Genomic DNA, 17,910 nt, shown 5'->3' with positions numbered 1-17,910 from the left:
TCTAGGGAAAGGCCACTGCTCCGAAGCCCTGGAAATGGGCTTTTCTTTCTATTTCTCCTTCGGTCGATCCATAATCTAGGAGCCAGACTCTTGGCGCGGCACTTGCGTTTCTAGGAGGGTAATTGAGTCCTTAGTCAACAAGAATTTATAAAAGTTTATTACGGGCCAGGCTCCGTGCTGATCGCCCGTGATACTAAGAAAAGCAAAAACCAGAAACTACAGTCCAAGGAACATACATTGTAATGGGGGAGTTGACAAGGCAATCTACAGGTACAGAGGAAATAGACACATAGTAGATTCAATGTAATCCTCCTAGGAAACAAGTAGCAAGGCGCAGGGGAGGTGAGGCGGAAGAGACCTGACAAAAAGCCCTCAGGAGGTGGGAATTTAGCTGAATCTGGGGAAACTGAGCGAGAGCTGCTGTCTTTTCCATCCATCCCTCTCTCCCTCTTCCTTCTTGTCTTTCAAGAGTAAGAGCTCTTCAGCTATTTTATTTCCCGGATCCTCTAGCGGTTACTTTGACGAAGCCCACGGACCCCTTGTCAGCATAAAAGAAAATACAAGGGGTTACAGAGCCCCAGGTTAAGATCCCTCTCTTTTTTCCCCTGCCTCCCCTTTCCTTTTCTTTTCCCTCCCCTCCTTTTTTTATTTCTTCCCTTTTCTCTCCCTTTCCCATCCCCCCTTCCCTTCCCCTCCTCTCCTTTTTCTATTCTCCGCCCCATCCCGTCTCCCTCCTTTTCCTATCTCCCCTTTCCTTCCCTTTCCCTCACCTCTCCTCTCCCCTCTTCTTCCCTCCCGCTGCCCTCCCTTCTCCTTTCCTCCGCACTCTTGTCTTTCCCCGCCCCCTCTTCGTCCCTCCCATGACGTCTCCCGGAAGTTCGTGTTCAGCACCAAGATGGCGCCTGAAACCCGGAAGTGAGCCGCCGCCGCCGCCGCCGCTGTGAGGCACCGCGAAGCGGAGGCGCCGCTCGGGCTCCCAGGGCGCGCCGCGGCACCCCCAGCTCCCGTCCCCACCTCTGTCGGCTTCGGACCCGGGCCCGAGGTGAGGCGCCATATCGCGGCCCCCCCCTTCACCCCTGTCCTCCTCCCTCCTTCCCTTTTTAACCCTCTTTGGTATCCCCGTCGGGGCTACCCCTCTTCCTCTCCGTCCCCTCATTCGAGACTCCCGCGACTTTCGGGAGCCCGGACCACCTTGGAGTTGTGGGGTCACTTTTTCGGGAACCGGGGCTGCCCTGAAGCCCTGGGGTCACTGTCGGGAACCGGGGCCATCCTGCAGCTGTGGGTTTTTTCTTGGGGACCAACGCTGTCTTGGAGCTCTGGGGTCTCGGGGACGGGGACTGCCCTGAATCGGGGTGCGGTTGGTGTTCCCTTAGGGATCCGGAGCTGTGAGGGACTCTCCGGAATTGTGGGGTCATTTTTGGGAACCAGAGTTGCTCTGAATCGGAGTGCGGTTGCTTTTTCCTGCGGATCTGGGGGTCCGCGGAGCTGCGGGGCCACTTTAGGGAGCCAGGGTTCCCCGGACTTGTGGGGTCACTTAGAAACTGGAGTCGCTCTGAATCGGGGTGCGGCTGGTATTCCCTTCGCGATCTGAGTCTCCCCGGAGCTGCGGGGGTCACTTTCGGAAACCAGGACTCCCGGGAATTGTGAGGGTCACTTTTAGAAACCGGAACCGCTCTGAATCGGGGTGTGGTTGGCTTTTCCTTCGAGATCTGGGGCGTCCCGGAGCCGTGGGATCATTTTCGGGAACCAGGACTCCCTGAAATTGTGGGATCACTTTTAGAAACCGGACTCTCTTTGAATCGGGGTGCGGTGAGTGTTCCTTTCAGGATCTAGGACTGGCTTCGAGCATTTGGGGCTCCCCGGAGCTATGGGGTCACTTTTGGGAACCAGGACTTCTTGGAAGTGTGGGGTCACTTTTAGAAACCGGAGTTGCTTTGAATCGGGTGCGGTTGGTGTTTCCTTCTGGAGGTGAGACTGCCCTGAAGCTGTGAGGTCTTAAAGACCCACCTGAAGTTTTAGGATCCCTTTAGTGCACTGATGCCTGCCTCCCTAAAGTTGGGGGTTGGGTGGGAAAGAGGGCAGATGACTTCCCTCCTTGACCCCTCCCCCGCTTCCCAGCGCAGAAGGGAAGTTGGGGCTCCTCAGTCCTCTGCAGAAAGAGTTCCTGGGCTCCCTCCTGGCATCCCCACGCCCTTTTCTTTTGTCCCATTCTCTCCCCCCTTCCCCCTTGCTCCTACCTGTGCTGTGGTGCAGACAGACCCCCAGGGACACACCCTCCCTAACTCTCTGTGGGGCCCTGGGTAAGTCTCTAACCCTGTTCTGGGCCAATACTTCCCAGTCCATAAAAGGAGGAGGCCCGTTCCGATGTACTTTAAGAACCCTTCTAGCTACCAAAGTTTCAAGTCTGTCTCACAGAATCTGTCCTGGCTACTTCTCCCCAGAACAGCTCCCTCTTTTTCTTCTCTCAGCTCTCCATAGTTTTGTTTTGTTTTTGGAGAGGGCTAGTGGGTTTTTCACTTTCACTGGAAAGGGATGGGGAAGGGAGTAAACATTTATATAGTGCCTACTGTGTGCCATACCCTTTACAAATATTATCACCTTTGATCTCACAACCTCCCTGGGAAGTAAGGGCTGTTGTTATCCCCATTTTACAGTTGAAGAAACTGGTGCAAACAGATGAAATGACTTACCTAGAGTCACTTAGCTAGCGGCTGAGGCTGGATTTGAACTCTTGGCATCCTGACTCCAGGACCAGCCTTTCTATTGTGCCACTTAGTAGAGGGCAGGAAAAGAGAATATTGCTTGATGTAAAATAGAACTGGAAACAAGGTGGAGAAAGTGATAGGGAAACAGATGGGGTATCCCAAAGCCTAAAAGAGCAGTTCTGTTTTAGTTTGCCTGGCATTGCTTGGCACAGAGTGTAGGTGTTTAAACTCGATGAGTGTATTTGATAGAAAGTTGAACTTTAAAGAATTTAGTATCTCACTAGGTGATGTTCAGTGCGGAGAACTGGGGCTGTGATTATTTTTAGGTGGTTTGGAAGAAAAAAAATTAGATGATAATTGCATTGACTCAGAAGGTGCTGTTTGCTTTAGCGCTTACTGTAAATGAACAGTAAGATCTGCATTTAGAGTGCCTATTATCAGCTTCACAGATATGCCCTTCCTGTTTCTGTAAGCTCTTTAATACCAAGACTGTCTAAGGTTGAGATTTTGCTGTGCTTGACGGACCATCTTTGAAAAGAAGTCCTCAGCCAGGGTCTAAGCTTTGTTTGCTACTCTTAAAGCTAGTGTAGAGACCCTTCTATAATAACTGGAATTTTAAAACAGCTACTATCTTGAATTAACCTCACAGCAACCCTTTGAGGTGGGTAGTGCAAACAAACATCATTACGTCTGTTTGACAGATAAATTATAGCATAGGTCATATTTCTTTGGGATCCTAGCTTTGCCACCTCCTATATGCCACCAGTATATATACTGGCCTCCCCAGACCTCAGGATCATCATTCTTTCTAGCTCTAAATTTCCCATTCCTCACTCTCCAAGTACTTTTCTCTCCTAAAAACCCTGTGAAATTTCTAATGCCAGTATTGCTGCCGCCATCCTATGGAATTTGCTAAAGGGTGGGACTTGCCGCCAGGTTTTGATTCTATCCAACTAGACTGTAGCTCCCAGCTTTTCACTCTTTCTTCCATGTCTTGCTGTCCTCGCTCAAAATCCTGTAACCCTGTCAATGTTTTGGTAATACATGTTCTCCATTTGTGGAAACTGCCTTTCCTGCGGTTTTCTTGGCATAAGGCAGACTGCATGCAAGTTAACAGATGCATTGGTGGGCCTGCCAGGCAAGTCCCAATAGTCTAGCTGTTAACTTATATCCCAGTGTCCTTGTCCTTAAGAGGAAATATTCATTGACTTTCATTGTTGGAAGGGTTTGCCCTTCCTTAAGCAGTGGTTTTAAAATTCCTGTCTTTGACTCTACTCCTTTTGAGTAGCCCCACTCCCCTCCAGGTTTCTGTTCCTCTTTGTCCTGACATCATTTTTCTGAGAAAAAAATACATGAAGATTTAAAGGTTTGCAAAGAGGAAAAATATCCTTCAAGAATTGATGTAGTAGAAGATACAGTCTTTTTGTTTGTTTGCTTGTTTCACAGGATTCAGTCAGAACCTTGAGCTCTTTCCACTCCCTTGCTCTTCCACACTTCCTGGTGATTTTAGAGGAAAGTAGATTACTCTTAGGGACAGCTAGGTGGCACAGTGGATAGAATGCCAGGTTGGGAGTCAGAAGGACTTGTCTTCTTGAGTTCAGATTTGACCTCAGTTACTTACTGTATGTAAACCTGGGCAAGTCACATCATCCTGTTTGCCTTAGTTTCTTCATCTGTAAAATGAACTGAAGAAGAAAACGGGAAAGCACTCCAATATCTTGGCCAAGAAAACCCCAAGTGGGCTCACAGAAAGTTGGACATGACTGAACAGCCACAACAGAGTATTCTTGGACTACCCTATATCACTGTAAACTCTTTGGATTCCCAAGGAAGGAGTTAGCCAGTGTGCCCCTTTCTCCTGAATGAATAAGCTTCACTTGCTTCTCAGTCTCTAGACCTGTTTGAAATGAGGTGTGAAAGCAAGATTTGGGGCCCCAGGCCCTGAAGATCTCTGTTGGATGGAGAGTTCTTCACTTGTTCTTTGAAAATTGCTTGTTCCCTTTGTGGTGCAATGAAGACAGCCCTGATTAGGTTTCCTAAAATTCAACCTTGAACTAGGGGTTCAAACCTCCATTCTTTCACTAAAGAGCAATGTCATCTTGGGCTGGTCCTTTCACTTCTCATTTTCCTCATATCTGAAAGGCAGGGATTGTACTAGATGACCTCCAAGGTCATTTCTGCTTTTATGTCAGAACTAGGTCCCAATATTTAGGATTACTGTCTTTTTCAACCTTGAGGAAGCTGGAGAAAGGAAGGAATCTATTCAGTCTTCTGTTCTATTCCTTCCTTGGAATTCACTGGGCACTCAGTGCTATTTAAACAAGTCGGAGCAGCCATACATAGTGTGGATGTCATTTGTTTTTGTTCTGGATAAACAGGAAAAAAAACACTTCTTCAAATAAAGAATTGTAGAATTGGAATTGGATCTAGGAAGGGACTTTAAAGCAAAGAATGTTGGAATCGATTAAGATTAAGATTATGAACTAGTCCACAGATGAGGAAACGGAGGCTTCAAGCTGTGAAGATAAATGTAGTCAATCCCAGCGACATCTGTTGAGTTCTTACTACTATGCTTGGCCTTTGGGGATGGGGGGAGAGATGAAAAAAACTAGATGTGACAGCCTCCACTCCCCACCCCTCTTATAATTTTAGGAACCTGGAGCTAGGGAACCTGACCATTTTCCTTAGAGCAATAGACCTGTTTTCCCCTCTGTAAAGTGGGGGTATTGTCCCGAATGCCTGAATATTATCCAGCAAAGATAGGCTATCTTCTCTGGAGTTCTGAGATAAGAGTTCTGGATTGTCTAAGGTCACATGCAACACCTCAGTTTTGATAGATTTCCACTTCTTCATATTGCCTCATTCCCATGCAGCTAAAATTTTTTTTTTTTTTAAATCAAGTGTATACTGTCTCTCTCCTAGAATTTGAGCCCTTCCCTCAGAAGACAAGGGGTCTGTAATAGAAGTGCTGACATGACTTTTAACTTTGTCTTTATGAACTGAGATGTGCTAATAAAGAGCTACTGTGCAGTCATTGAATACGGAGTTGGGATTGTAATCACCAGAGACTGAATCTCTCCGGAAGGCCTTCTTAGACCTAATTAAGAAGGCTTTTATGCTCTCCTTTGGGGAGGAGGGACAGGAATTAGCTTGTCTGCCTAGTTTTTTTTTTTTTTTTCCTGGGGGGGGGTGATGCAGCTTAATCTTAAAAAATTGAAATGAATTGAGAAAAGGCTGACATTGTGGAGTCATGTATGACTCTTTCCCAATCCAGTGCCTTTAAAGTAGCACATTTATGTGTGTGATTGCTAATAGGGATGAGCTTTGATCTACATTGAATAACTTTTTCCATAGTGAGTGTGGTGTGGTTAGACAGCACATTCAGGACTTTTCTTCTAGGGCTAGAGGGGGGAAGTTAGAAACTTGAGGAATGGAATGAGATAGTGTGGTTAGACACACCCCCTCTCCCTCCTCCTTCTTTTTCTCCATTGGATGTTAGATCCTGTTGCTTTTTTTCCCCCCTCATGTAAATCTTACTCTCCTGATAGAAAAACACTTGGACAATTTGTTAAGTGCCATGGCTATGCTTTGGCTGAAAAAGCATCCTTGAAACAACAGCTGCACAGGGCCACAGAGAACCTCAATTCTAGCCCCCTCATTTTTTATAGTTTAGGAAACTGAGGGCCCAGATAATAAGTGGCAGTGAGGATTTGAAGTTTTCTAACTGCAAATCCAGGGATCGTTTCACTATCCCTTTCTTCTGCCCTTTTTGTATAATTTAAGGGCTGTGTTGACCTGCTTCTCACAATTGCTTGGAAATCTTTAGTTTGATTTTTAAAAAAATAATAGCTTTTTATTTTCAAAATACATGCAAAGATAGTTTTTATTAAGCTTGGAAAACCTTGTTTTTCATTTTTTTCTCCCTTTTCTCTCCATTCCCCTCCCCTAGACAACAAGTAATCCAACATAGGTTAAAATGTGCAATTCTTCTAAACATATTTCCACATTTATCATGCTGCACAAGAAAAATCAGATCAAAAGGGGAAAAAATGAGAAAAAAAAAGGAAGCATAGTTTGATATTTAGATTACCTTGGTGTAAAAGGGTTGAATTTACTAGAGGCAAGTCACAGGATTACACTGAATTAAGCATAACAAAATGAAGGATTATTGGGAGAATAGTTTTTATGCTCTGTTTTGGTTCTAGAGTTTTGTTGTTGTTTGTTTGTTTGTTTTTAGAAAACTTATCTTAATCTTCATTTTTTAAAATAGCTTTTTATTAACAGAACCCATGCCAGGGTAATTTTTTATAACATTATCCCTTGCACTCACTTCTGTTCCGATTTTTCCTTTCCCTCCCTCCACTCCCTCCCCCAGATGGCAAGCAGTCCTATATATGTTAAATATGTCGCAGTATATCCTAGATACAGTATATGTGTGCAGAACCAAACAGTTCTCTTGTTGCACAGGGAGAACTGGATTCAGAAGGTAGAAATAACCCAGGAAGAAAAACAAAAATGCAAGCAGTTTATATTCATTTCCCAGTGTTCTTTCTTTGGGTGTAGCTGCTTCTGTCCATCATTGATCAATTCTTAATCTTCATTTTTAAGGCAAAATCAGAGGATCTCAGCATTGGAAGGGTTGTGAGAATTTAACTAAGCATCTTCAAGTAGTCCTTCATGACTACTTAAATCTCCTTAATGGTGGGATGCTCACTACAAATTTTGAAGCGGTCTGTTCCATAGTAGGACAGGTCTACTTGTTCTGAAGTTTCTCCTTGGGTTGGGAGCAGAAATCTACTTTCTTGTAACTTCTATCCTTTCTTTTTACTTTTATCTTCTGGGACTACATTTTTCTGACAGCCTGCTAGAAAAAGGATTCAGGAATGCCTACTCTAAGTCTTCACTTCTCCAAGGCTAATTGCCTGTGGTTTTTCTTGGTTACATTTTCTAAATTGGCTTCAGGTTGTTGTTGTCACTCCTAAAATGTACCTAGAACTGAACTTGTACACCAGATGTAGTCTGCCCATGCTTATGGATGGTGTGACTAATGTCTTCCTACTTTGGGATATTGACCTTTTCTATTCATTCCAGATGTAGTTGCTTTTGCTTCATTAGTTGCCAGGTCACACTCTTGACTAATATTGAGCTTGCAGCCATGAAAATCCCCAGGTGTTTTTCATAAGAATTGTTCTCTCACTAAATTTCCCTCCCCAATCATGTATCATGTACTTGTGCAATTGATTTTTTTGAATCCAAGACTATTTCTTCTTCTTTTTTTTAAGTAAAAAAAAAATGTAGTCAGATTCCATCAGTTATTTCTCTGGGTATAGATTGTATTTTTCATCATAAATCCTTCAGAGTTATCTTGGATCATTGTATTGCTGAGAATAGCGAAGTCATTCACAAATGATCTTATAATATTGCTGTTACTTTGTACATTTGTTCATGTACAGTGTGTACTTTGTATACATTTTACTTTGCTTTAACTCATTTAAGTCTTTCCAGGTTTTTCTGAGAGCATCCTGCTCATTATTTCTTATAGTACAGTAAGATTCTATTGTACCATAATTGATTTAACCATTGCCCATTTGGTGGGAATTCCTTCAGTTTCTGATGCTTTGCCCCTAGAAAAGACCTGCTAGATATATTTTTGTACATGAAAGTCTTTTTTTGTTTTGTTTTCTTATCTCTTTTGGGATACAGACCTAGTACTGGTATTGCTAAGCTAAAGAGTATCTGCATTACTACTTCTTATTTTTTTTGGGGGGGGAGGGAGGTGGTGGTGGAGGGGAATGAGGCATTTGAGGTTAAGTGACTTTCTCAGTCATACAACTAGTAAGTGTTAAGTGTCTGAGTCTCAATTTGAACTCGGGTCCTTCTGACTCCAGGACCAGTGCTCTATCCACTGTGCCATCCAGCTGCCCCTTGCATTTAGTTTCTGCTCATCATTACAGTTTGTTTAGAACTTTTTGGATTTTCAAAAGCATTTCCCAGTATACTGTTACCTAGGTGTTGATTAAGCATGGGATGAATGAATGAATCTATAAGTGAAATAGAAAAAAGATTGATTTCTTGATTTCATCTTAGGTTCCATTTCACTATTGAGAAAGTGCTCTATCATTTGTATTTGAAGAGGCTTCCAGTTCTTAAAATTTTTATGATAATATAAATTCACATTGGATTGTCTTGAACCCAGAGTTGAGACCTTCAAATCTCAATTGTGTTACTAGACCATCAGATTATTACTTCAACTTCTGAGTCTTAAATTCCTTACCTTGAAATTAACAAGAATTTTTATATGACTTCTCTTACAGAGTCATTGTGGGAAAGCACTTGTCACCCCATGGGTAGTTTACCTACTGATAGTTCTATCATTAAGCTTCTGTGTACTCTTTATAAATCACTTAACTGCTGCAGCTTAGCTGCTTCTTCAGGAAAATGAGAGGGTGAGATGACATGACTTCCAAGATCCTTTCCTGCTATTCTGTTATTCAAGTAAGCCCTGACTCTAATTTCAAGCCTGCAAAGCCATTAGTAATTGAAAGAACACTAGATATAGAGGCAGAAAACTTGGGTTCAAATTCAATTCAATCATTTTATTTTGCTACCCACTTTACTACTCTGTAAAATGCTGGGGTGGACTAGATGATGCCTAAAGTCCCTTTCTACCGCCAATCGTGTGATTTCTTTGAAATTGAATCCTAGGGAAGGATGTTTACTATTTGGAGACTTAATGCTTTGTAAATGTGCTGAGTAATAGGGATCACAGCATAGATAATGGCAACAATAAAGTTTAATTGAACTCCCTTAAAGTGGTTATATTGTAAGACCCACTGGGAAACAGATTATGGAGGGTTAATGAAGAAAATTCACTGGCCTCTCTGCTAGCTCATTGTAAAACAGCCAGATCTCAAGATAGTTCCAAAGACCATGGAAGCAGTGTCTTTTCTTCCAGTAGGAAGATGTACCAGGTAATTGAGGTACCTCCTGTCTATCTGAATGAGTGGGGAGGCTGGCATCTTAAAAAAGGAACTCTTGGGGTATTCAGGTAGGAATAATCAAAGTACATTTCTATAGCACCTGGAAGATTTCTTCATAATCCTGTAAGATCTGCAGAGCAAATATTACTGTCCTCATTTTGTAAATGAAGAAACTTGCAGCTCAGAATTGCACCCAACTCTCTTCCAAATGCTTTTTGTCCAGCTTTCCATAGTTTCTTTGTGTTTCTTAGGCTGGTCTTGCCTTGGTGAGGGTTATGTGAAACACTAAATGAGTCTTTTTGTTATTGTTGTTGTTTTTAAGACTTTGAAGTTGAGAAGTGACTTGAATGTGTTGTGTCTGGGGGTTTCCAGAACTCTTTGGTAAAAGGGGTTCAAGCTGAGAAATGGAGCGGATAGGGCTGCCCCAAATCCTATCCAAGATCTGGAATCTTGCTAAGTGTGAGCCTTCAGATATTCTAAATGTGTGGAGTTCTCTGTTTGACAGTTTAAACATTTATATAACCTATACTGTGTGCAGAGTAGAGTGACAACGCTGTGAATGCCAGAAGAGCTGGGATATCAGCAGTACCACCAACAGAAATATATGGTATCCGGATCAAGATCTGGATTAATGTACAGATGCTTCTGGGTGGATGTGGACAAGGGCAATCAGTGTTTTCAAAGGGTAGAGATTATTTGGGTTAAAGAAGCATCTCAGGAATACTGGGCCTGTTAATCCTGTGGAGGAGAAGACTTGATGGGGATACCATCACTGGCTTTAAAAGGTCCTTAGATAAGAGGGAACCGTCATCCTACTTTGCTCCAGAAGGAAGAAGCAGGTATAAGCAGTAGAAATTGCAGAGGGTCCTATTTCTGGTTAATATGAGAAAGCCCCTCTTAATGGGTAGAACTGTCCAGCAAGGGGTGGTGCATTGCCTCAAGAGGTAAGAGAGTTCTCCATCAGTACAGACACGCAAAAAGACTCTTAGATTATATACATGGGATTTTCCTCCATAGGAAGTTGAACCAGCGAAACCTGAGGCCTCTTTCACCTCAGAGGCTATAAAGTCCCATAAATGGGATTGAGCATCTGGCTAGCTCAGTGGGTAAAACGTCAGGCCTGGAGTCAGTAAGACCTAAGTTCAATTCTGTCCTTGGACACTTATTAGATGTGTGATCCTGGGCAAGTCACTAACCTTGTCTGCCTCAGTTTCCTCCTCTGTAAAATGAGCTGGAGAAGGAAATAGCCAACCAACTCTGGTATCTTTGCCAAGAAAATCCTACATGGGGTCATAAAAACTTGGACATGGACTGAATAATAACAAACAACAGCTTGGTGATATGATAAGGAATTTAAGAATGTCCTGAAGAGCATGAAGCATACCCATGACTCTTAATTTAGCCCCATTGTATGTTGTATAACAATTGAATTTTGTTAACCTACAGGGGAATCACAAATTCTGAATTTATTAGTGCTTTCCTGCCCCAAATTTATGGGCAAAAAATGTGTTTATAATTCATTGTTGCTCTGAAAGGAACTCTCGACTTTGGCTGATAGACGTTTCTTGGACATCTCCTGTTTTTGAGGGGATGGCTTTTTCTTATTGAATTTTTTGAAAAGCCAGACCCACAGAATGAAACCCGGCCTTCTGGATCAAAAAGAGAAACTAAGCATAATCTACTGGGAGGTACCCATGCTTGGAATGGGAAGAACTGACAATCCTGTCTTATAGTGGCTGTGTGCGTGCGTGTGTGTGTGTGTGTGTGTGTGTGTGTGTGTATGTGCGCGCGCGCCCGCTTGTCTTCCTTTTGGTTTCTGTTGGTCTGGTTCTGAATTTGAAAGGACACATCCAGACTCCCATTGTCACTGTTTGTTTCTAGATAGTTGTCACAGCTATATAGATTTACTTCCTGGTAGCCTTCTGGTTTTAGTGGGGCTTCACAGTTAGGATCTGGGATATGGGCACTGCCTACTCTTAGAGGGCTGTCGTTAGGATATGGGGGTGGAGGTGGGTAATAGGGGATGAATTCATAAAGTGCTTTGTAAAGAGATGGGGCTTTATTGGACTGAAGTGGTGTTAGCCACTTGACCGGCCACACTCACTTGTAGGTGAATGTAGCCCAATCAGATTAAAATGTAATTGGGAAATACTTAACAAAATTAAAAAGAACTTTTTTGTTAACATTGCATTTTTTAAAACTGCCAATCTGGGGCCTGCAGGGACCCTTCTGTATGCATAATTGGCCCCTTCCATATTCCCTGTTGAGAGAGGACACCACTACTGTGGGGGATTTCAGGTCTGATAGGAGATGAGCACCCAAGTCCCTTATGATTTGGGACAGATCCAGAAGCCATGAAAGGTTATCAAAATAGTAGCTATTAATTATCTAGAAAATAAGGAAGAAACTCAAACTTTGAAGTTCTCCCTTTCATTCCCATCAGCTTCAAACCACAACTTTGTTTAGTTTTGTGGTATTTAAAAATTTTTTTTCCTTTACATTGACCAGGGTTGATCTTTTACTTAGTGTAATTTCCTCATTAGCAGGATTCTGCAACTTCTTCAGAGTTACCACTGGGTATGTGATAGAATATTAATGACCTCAGTGCACTGTGTTTCCTAGCTCCCTTTCATACCAAAGCCAGTCATTCCTGGCTTCAGGTCACCCTCCCCCAGAAGAGAAATGGGAATCATCAGCTGTATCTTAAGAGCAACTGAGGTCCCCTGTCCTAAGAGGAAAGCTTCAGAGCAGTGGAAGGACGCCCTCATGTCATCCTCAGGTAGCACAGGTAGCACAGTGCTGAGGTCCCACTTAATTACTCCTCCTGAAATTTGGCAGCAGCCCACACTGTCCTTCTCAAGTTGCCTGGCTCTGAGAGTTTCATTTTCCTTGTTTTATAAAAGCATTGCCTATTGCCTCACCAAGTTACAGTATGGAGCAGGATTGGATCCTTCCCAGCACTGCCCAACAAGAAGCTGGCTATCCTAGGCAGAGACTGAGTAGCTGTGCCTGCATTGTAGAGGGGGGAACCTGTCTTGTGGTGGGTGTGTGTGTGTGTGTGCGCGTGTGCGTGTGTGTGCGTTTGCTTGTGTGTGCGTGTGTGTGTGTGTGCTCACGCACCTATCTGGCTTGCTTTCTGTTTCTGTTGGTCCAGTTCTGAACGTTAGGGAACAGACACATCCAGAGTTGCATTTGTCAGTGTTTGTTTCTAGACAGTTGTCACAGCTGTATAGATTTACATCCTGGTAGCCTTCTGGCCATGATAGTTAAGTGTCAAACCACTCACTTAAATGTCACACCACTCACTTACATCCACTTTGAATGGATCCGTTGGTTTGTCTCAAATGTTGGGAGGCAGAACTTGCCTTTTGAAAGTGGCATTTCCTTCACCACCAGCGCCTGCCTTTCCAGTGTGGCTGTGATATTCCGGTGGTTGGATTGTAGGGCCATGTACTACGGAAAAGGGAGGCCTTCCAATCTCTGATTTGTGAGTGTGACTTGAGATTGTTTTATGTCGGGATGAGTTGAAAACCCCAAAGCAGCTGTGGTTTAGGAGGAGAACCTTTGGCACTTCTAAGGCCAGAAGCCCATGGTGAAAGTCTAGTTCTGGAATTTACTAGCCTTGGGGAAATTATTTAAAGTTTGTCAGTCTTAGTTTCTTTAGCTGCCAAATTACCCTTCTTACCTGTCACACAAAGTTCATCCAAGGAGGCAGTGGCTCTAATGTGTTTTGTAAATGCAAAGCAATCTAGATCATGTGGTGATTATAGAAGGACTGATTAATTTGGAGCCAGAGGACCCAGATTTTGGTAACTGGTCTTGGAGGAGAAATCAGTGGAGCAGAGGTCATGACATTAAGGACTATTAGGAGGAACATGACAAATCTAGGACCCTGGGGTAACGCCATGCACATTGAGCATATTTTTGGCACTATATAAGGAAGAATTTCCTAACCATCAGATTTGTTTAAAAGATAGAATGAGCTGCTTTGGAAGGTATTGGGGAGATATTGAGAGAGAAACCCGGTGTCAAGACTTTGCTAGGGAAGGGTAGCCTCCTCCTGCTGCCAAATGCCAGAGTAGAGCACTCCCTTGACTCCAATTCAGTATGGCCCGAGTACTAGGGTTTGTGTTGCCACCAGCTGCTGGATGATCTTAGGCCAACCTTGTCCCTTCCTCGGTTTCCTAATCTGTAAAATCAAGGGCTTTGGCAAAATGTCCTTTCAGTTCTAATACACCATGTGCCCAGGGCTCTGTAGCTCTGGGAGATTATCTAATTGAGTGATTTGTTAAGGTCTCTTTTAGCTCCGAGATTCTAATTTTTGGGCCTTAGTTTCCCAAAATCATTTGGTGTTTTATGTGAACTTTCCTCTTTAGTGGAGGAGGTCCAGGCTTGCTAAAAACATAGGCCATAGGATTGAGAGTGAGCCTAACCAAAAAAGATCATGGAAAAGCAGACCTCCTCTGTTATGATTCTCCTGATTTTCCAAGTTGGTGAGAGCAAAAGCAGTTTGATTCCCCAGGGACGTGGAGAATCTGAGACATTGGCTGTTTCCACCCTGATGACTATCTGCCTGTAGAATTGGGGATGTCTTAATGACTACTCTGGCAGGATTGGAGATTTTGCAAGGCAGAATTCCACAAGTTCAGGCACACATACTGTTGTTGTCCCTTCTGAGCACTGCAGCCATCTTTGGTAGTGTTAGAGAATTCCCCCCGTCTTACTCCATTCTAGGAGTTCCCCATTGGATATTTCATGTTTTCTTTCTTGCACATTCAGATCACTGAACACTCTTAGGCTTTGTGTGCCCAAGTACTAAGTGCCCTGGTGGGGCGGGGGTGGGGAATAGAAAAGTATTAAAAGGCAGCCTAAAGGTAATTTACAATCTATAAAATCACAAAATGTCAGAGCTGGGAGGGACTTGAGAATATAGAGTTTCAGAATTGGAACAGACTTTGGAAAATATTAATGTAGATAAGGCCCTTAGAACAAATAATCTCAATTGGGGGAGACCTTACAACATAGAATATTCCAACTGGGAATGAAGTAGGATATACTGTGTTAGAATTGGAAGGGATCTTGTTTTTATTGCATGATCCCTTCTCCCTCCCCCCCCCCCCCCCCATCATTTTACAGATGGAGAAATCAATGCGCAAGTATGTTATGTTACATGCCTCGGGTCACAGAACTAGTTGGTAGTAGACTAATTAGACCATGACCTAAGTATATGAAAAAAAAAAAAAACAGAAAAATACAAGGACTTCATATAATTAAGCGACAGGATATATGTTTTAGACATCATGAGCTACAGGAGGTGGGATTGTAGGTGAAGGAATTGTGGGATCTGGGAGTTGGGAAGGAGAAGTGAGAATGGCATTGGGATTAGGTGAGCTTAAAAGCTTGAGCAAAAAATCGGGAGAAACTACAGTAGAGTGATGGCAATCAAGGCTGCATAAGTGAGCTGGGTTACTGATGGGGGGTTTGGCCCCATCTGCAGCCCCCAAGGGTCTCTCTGCCTATAGACATAACTACCTGCAAGTTTTCATCAGTAAGCTTTTTGTCTCAGGGCTTTCTTAAAAAAAAAAAAAAAAACCCTAGGCCCCCAGAGCGTCTTGCCTATTCGTTTTGGCTATTACTTAGTGCTAGACTTCCTTTTCATTGGTTTGATTTCTTAAATGTATTCATATCTGCTCCAGCCCTGTTGTGAAATTCTATAGCAATCATTTTTGAAGCCAAGCTAAATAAAAGAAATCTTTTACCTAGTCCCATCTCAGCACTCAGCCCAGAACTTGGGTGTGCTAGGCTGGAATTTTAACATTTCATTGAAAAATTCGGTCCAGACCTCCCTATAGATTTGAGTTCTTTCTATTTGTATTTGGGAAATCATAGACATTAAAGCTAGCTGCATAGAGCATAGGATGTCAGAACTGGGAGGGATCTCTGGAGAGAGGTGTCAAATTGGCAAAATGATTGAGGGAGAACCAGAGTAAAATACAATCTGGAAATGTTTGACAAAACAAATAAAAAATACAATAAAATTTAGGTAGTGCTAATTTGTAGTTTTCTAAGTTGATACAGTAGGCAGGGATCAGTTTCTGTTTGAGTTTGAGTTAGCACATAGAATGTTGATGCTGAAAGGGTCCCTAGAACACAAGGGACTTTCTTGTGAGAGGAAGGAAGATAAGTTGTAGCTTAGCCTCTCATTCCATTCAGTTCAGCATGAGTTTATTAAGTGCTGCAACTGGATCATTATGGCCATTCAGTCCTTGCTGCCACATTTTAGGAGTACATGGAAACTGGGACAGTTTCCAAGGGAAAATAATTATTATGGCAAAGGAACCTTCTACCGGAATTGGTTAAAGGAACTGAGGATGTTAATTCTGGAAAAAGCTTAAGTCTAGGGGAAATAATAGCTTTCTCCCCATTCTCCATGTTGCCCATGTTTGAAGGGCTGTCTAAGAGAAGAGGAAGCAGAACCCAGAACAGTGGATAACAGAAGTTACCAAGGAGACAGACAGCTGACTAATAGAAAGAAGGGCTTTATCTTGGGCAGAAGTGTCCAGCTATAGCTGCCTGGGGATGTAGGGAGCTTCCTGAGGATTGTTGATGTTCAGGCAGAGCCTGGGATGATACTTCATGAGACACTGCAAGCAGATCTTGGGATGCCATATCCTACTTGAGCAGTGACATTGTTCTCCCAGAAGGATACTACATTTCTCCTACTTTGGACATGTCTTTAGCTGGCTCCCATGCTTCCATCTCTTGCTCCCTGGCCAGCTCCCATGCTTCCATCTCTTGCTCTTCCTGGTTTACCTGGCTTCAGGCTCAAAAAAAGAGCCTGCTTTCTACAAGATGCCTTTTCCAGTCCTCCTTAATGTGAGTGTCTTCACTCTGAGATTAGCTCCAGTGTCTCCGGTCTGTATCTTGTTTGTACCCCAGTGCTTTGCTTGTTTGACTCTGCCTTTAGACTTGAGCTCTTTCAGGGCAGGACTGTCTTTTGCCTTTCTCTGTATCCCCAGAGTTTTTTTTTTTTTAATTTTATTTTATTTAATAATAACTTTGTATTGACATCACCAGAGTTTTTAAGCACACTGTCTGGCATTTGGAAAAAAGGCTTGTTGACTGATCAACTATTGTAGATACTGGAGAAACAAATATATAAACAAACAAACAAAAAAATAAAATAAAGCAGAGCCTGCCCTCCACGAGCTAGATTGTGAAGCTAAACTAGGAAATTAGAGGAGTTGCAAATAGGGAAAGGCTAGGGATACAGTGACAAGAACATAGGATTCTGAGTCAGAGAACCTGGTTCCTAGTTTGGACAAAGCCCCATTTTGCTTTTTGTGAAATTAAAGGTTTAGACCAGATAGCCTCTAATGTCTTAGTTTTGAAATCCTTTGTATCTTAGAATCCACAAGCCTCTAACAGGGTCTCAAACAGTCTGTAAATATTAAGTGCTTACGGGGTGTTCGGTGCTCTAACTAAAAGTACTCTCATGGTGTGCTTGTGTTCTCTCCTTCCGTTTCTCCCCTCCTCCTCCCCCCCCCCCCCCACATATACAGAAAATGTGACAGGTATATGGGGGTGGAAAGGCACAAGCCTTGGAGGAATCTAGAAAGGTTTTTGAGAAAAAGTAGCCTTGGATTTGAGTCTTAAAAGAAGGAAGGATTCTATGAATGGGGACTGTTTGCCAGTCTTGGGGCTTAGAGAGGAAGTATTGTGACTAAGGAACTGTTAGAGACCAGTTTGATGGGAAGGAAGCCAGAATGAGGGGCACTGGGCTGAAAAGATAGTGGGTGGGGAAGGACTTGAAATACCAAACAGGATATTATGTTTCATCCTAGAAGGTCCATGAGCATTTATTGTTGTGACATGGGGAGCTTTATGCTTTAGAGAAAGAACTTTGGTGATGAATTGATGGGTTGCAATGGGGAGTGGCTTGAGATGGGCAGACCAATTGGGAAGCTCTAGTCCAGATGAGAAGCAATGAAAAGCTGATGCAGAAGGAATGGAGAGGAGAGAATATGTATGAGAGAGAGATTGTGGAACTGGAAAGACATTGTTTTGAATATGGAGGGGTTTGAAAAGGAAAGATCAGACTATGCTTTAGAAACATTTAAAATGGCATAGAGCACCAACCGTTGAACTAATTAAGAGGAAACTGGAGGCATCTGAACTGAGCTTTAAAACAAGTTAGGGCATTCGATTTGCAGAGTGGTAATACC

At 43.1% G+C, this 17,910-nt stretch overlaps 1 protein-coding gene across 4 annotated transcripts in view; it reads left to right on the top strand.

The window, feature by feature from the left end:
• The first annotated feature begins 884 nt into the window (after positions 1 to 884).
• SBNO2 (strawberry notch homolog 2) overlaps positions 885 to 17,910 on the top strand; it is a 207,864-nt gene continuing 190,838 nt past the window's right edge. For 3 of the 4 annotated variants that reach the window (XM_051972158.1, XM_051972157.1, XM_051972156.1), the window contains exon 1: positions 885 to 1,042. The gene's annotated coding sequence lies outside the window, so the exon portion shown is untranslated. Of the gene's footprint in view, positions 1,043 to 12,911; positions 16,562 to 17,910 lie in introns of those variants that run through there. The other variant, XM_051972159.1, reaches the window with a different exon arrangement.

Source organism: Antechinus flavipes, chromosome 1 (genome assembly GCF_016432865.1).
Source record: "Antechinus flavipes isolate AdamAnt ecotype Samford, QLD, Australia chromosome 1, AdamAnt_v2, whole genome shotgun sequence".
In the NCBI taxonomy this organism is placed as follows: Eukaryota; Metazoa; Chordata; class Mammalia; order Dasyuromorphia; family Dasyuridae; genus Antechinus; species Antechinus flavipes.
The sequence above is the reverse complement of the archived record's forward strand: the minus strand, read 5'-3'. Positions and strand labels throughout refer to the sequence as shown.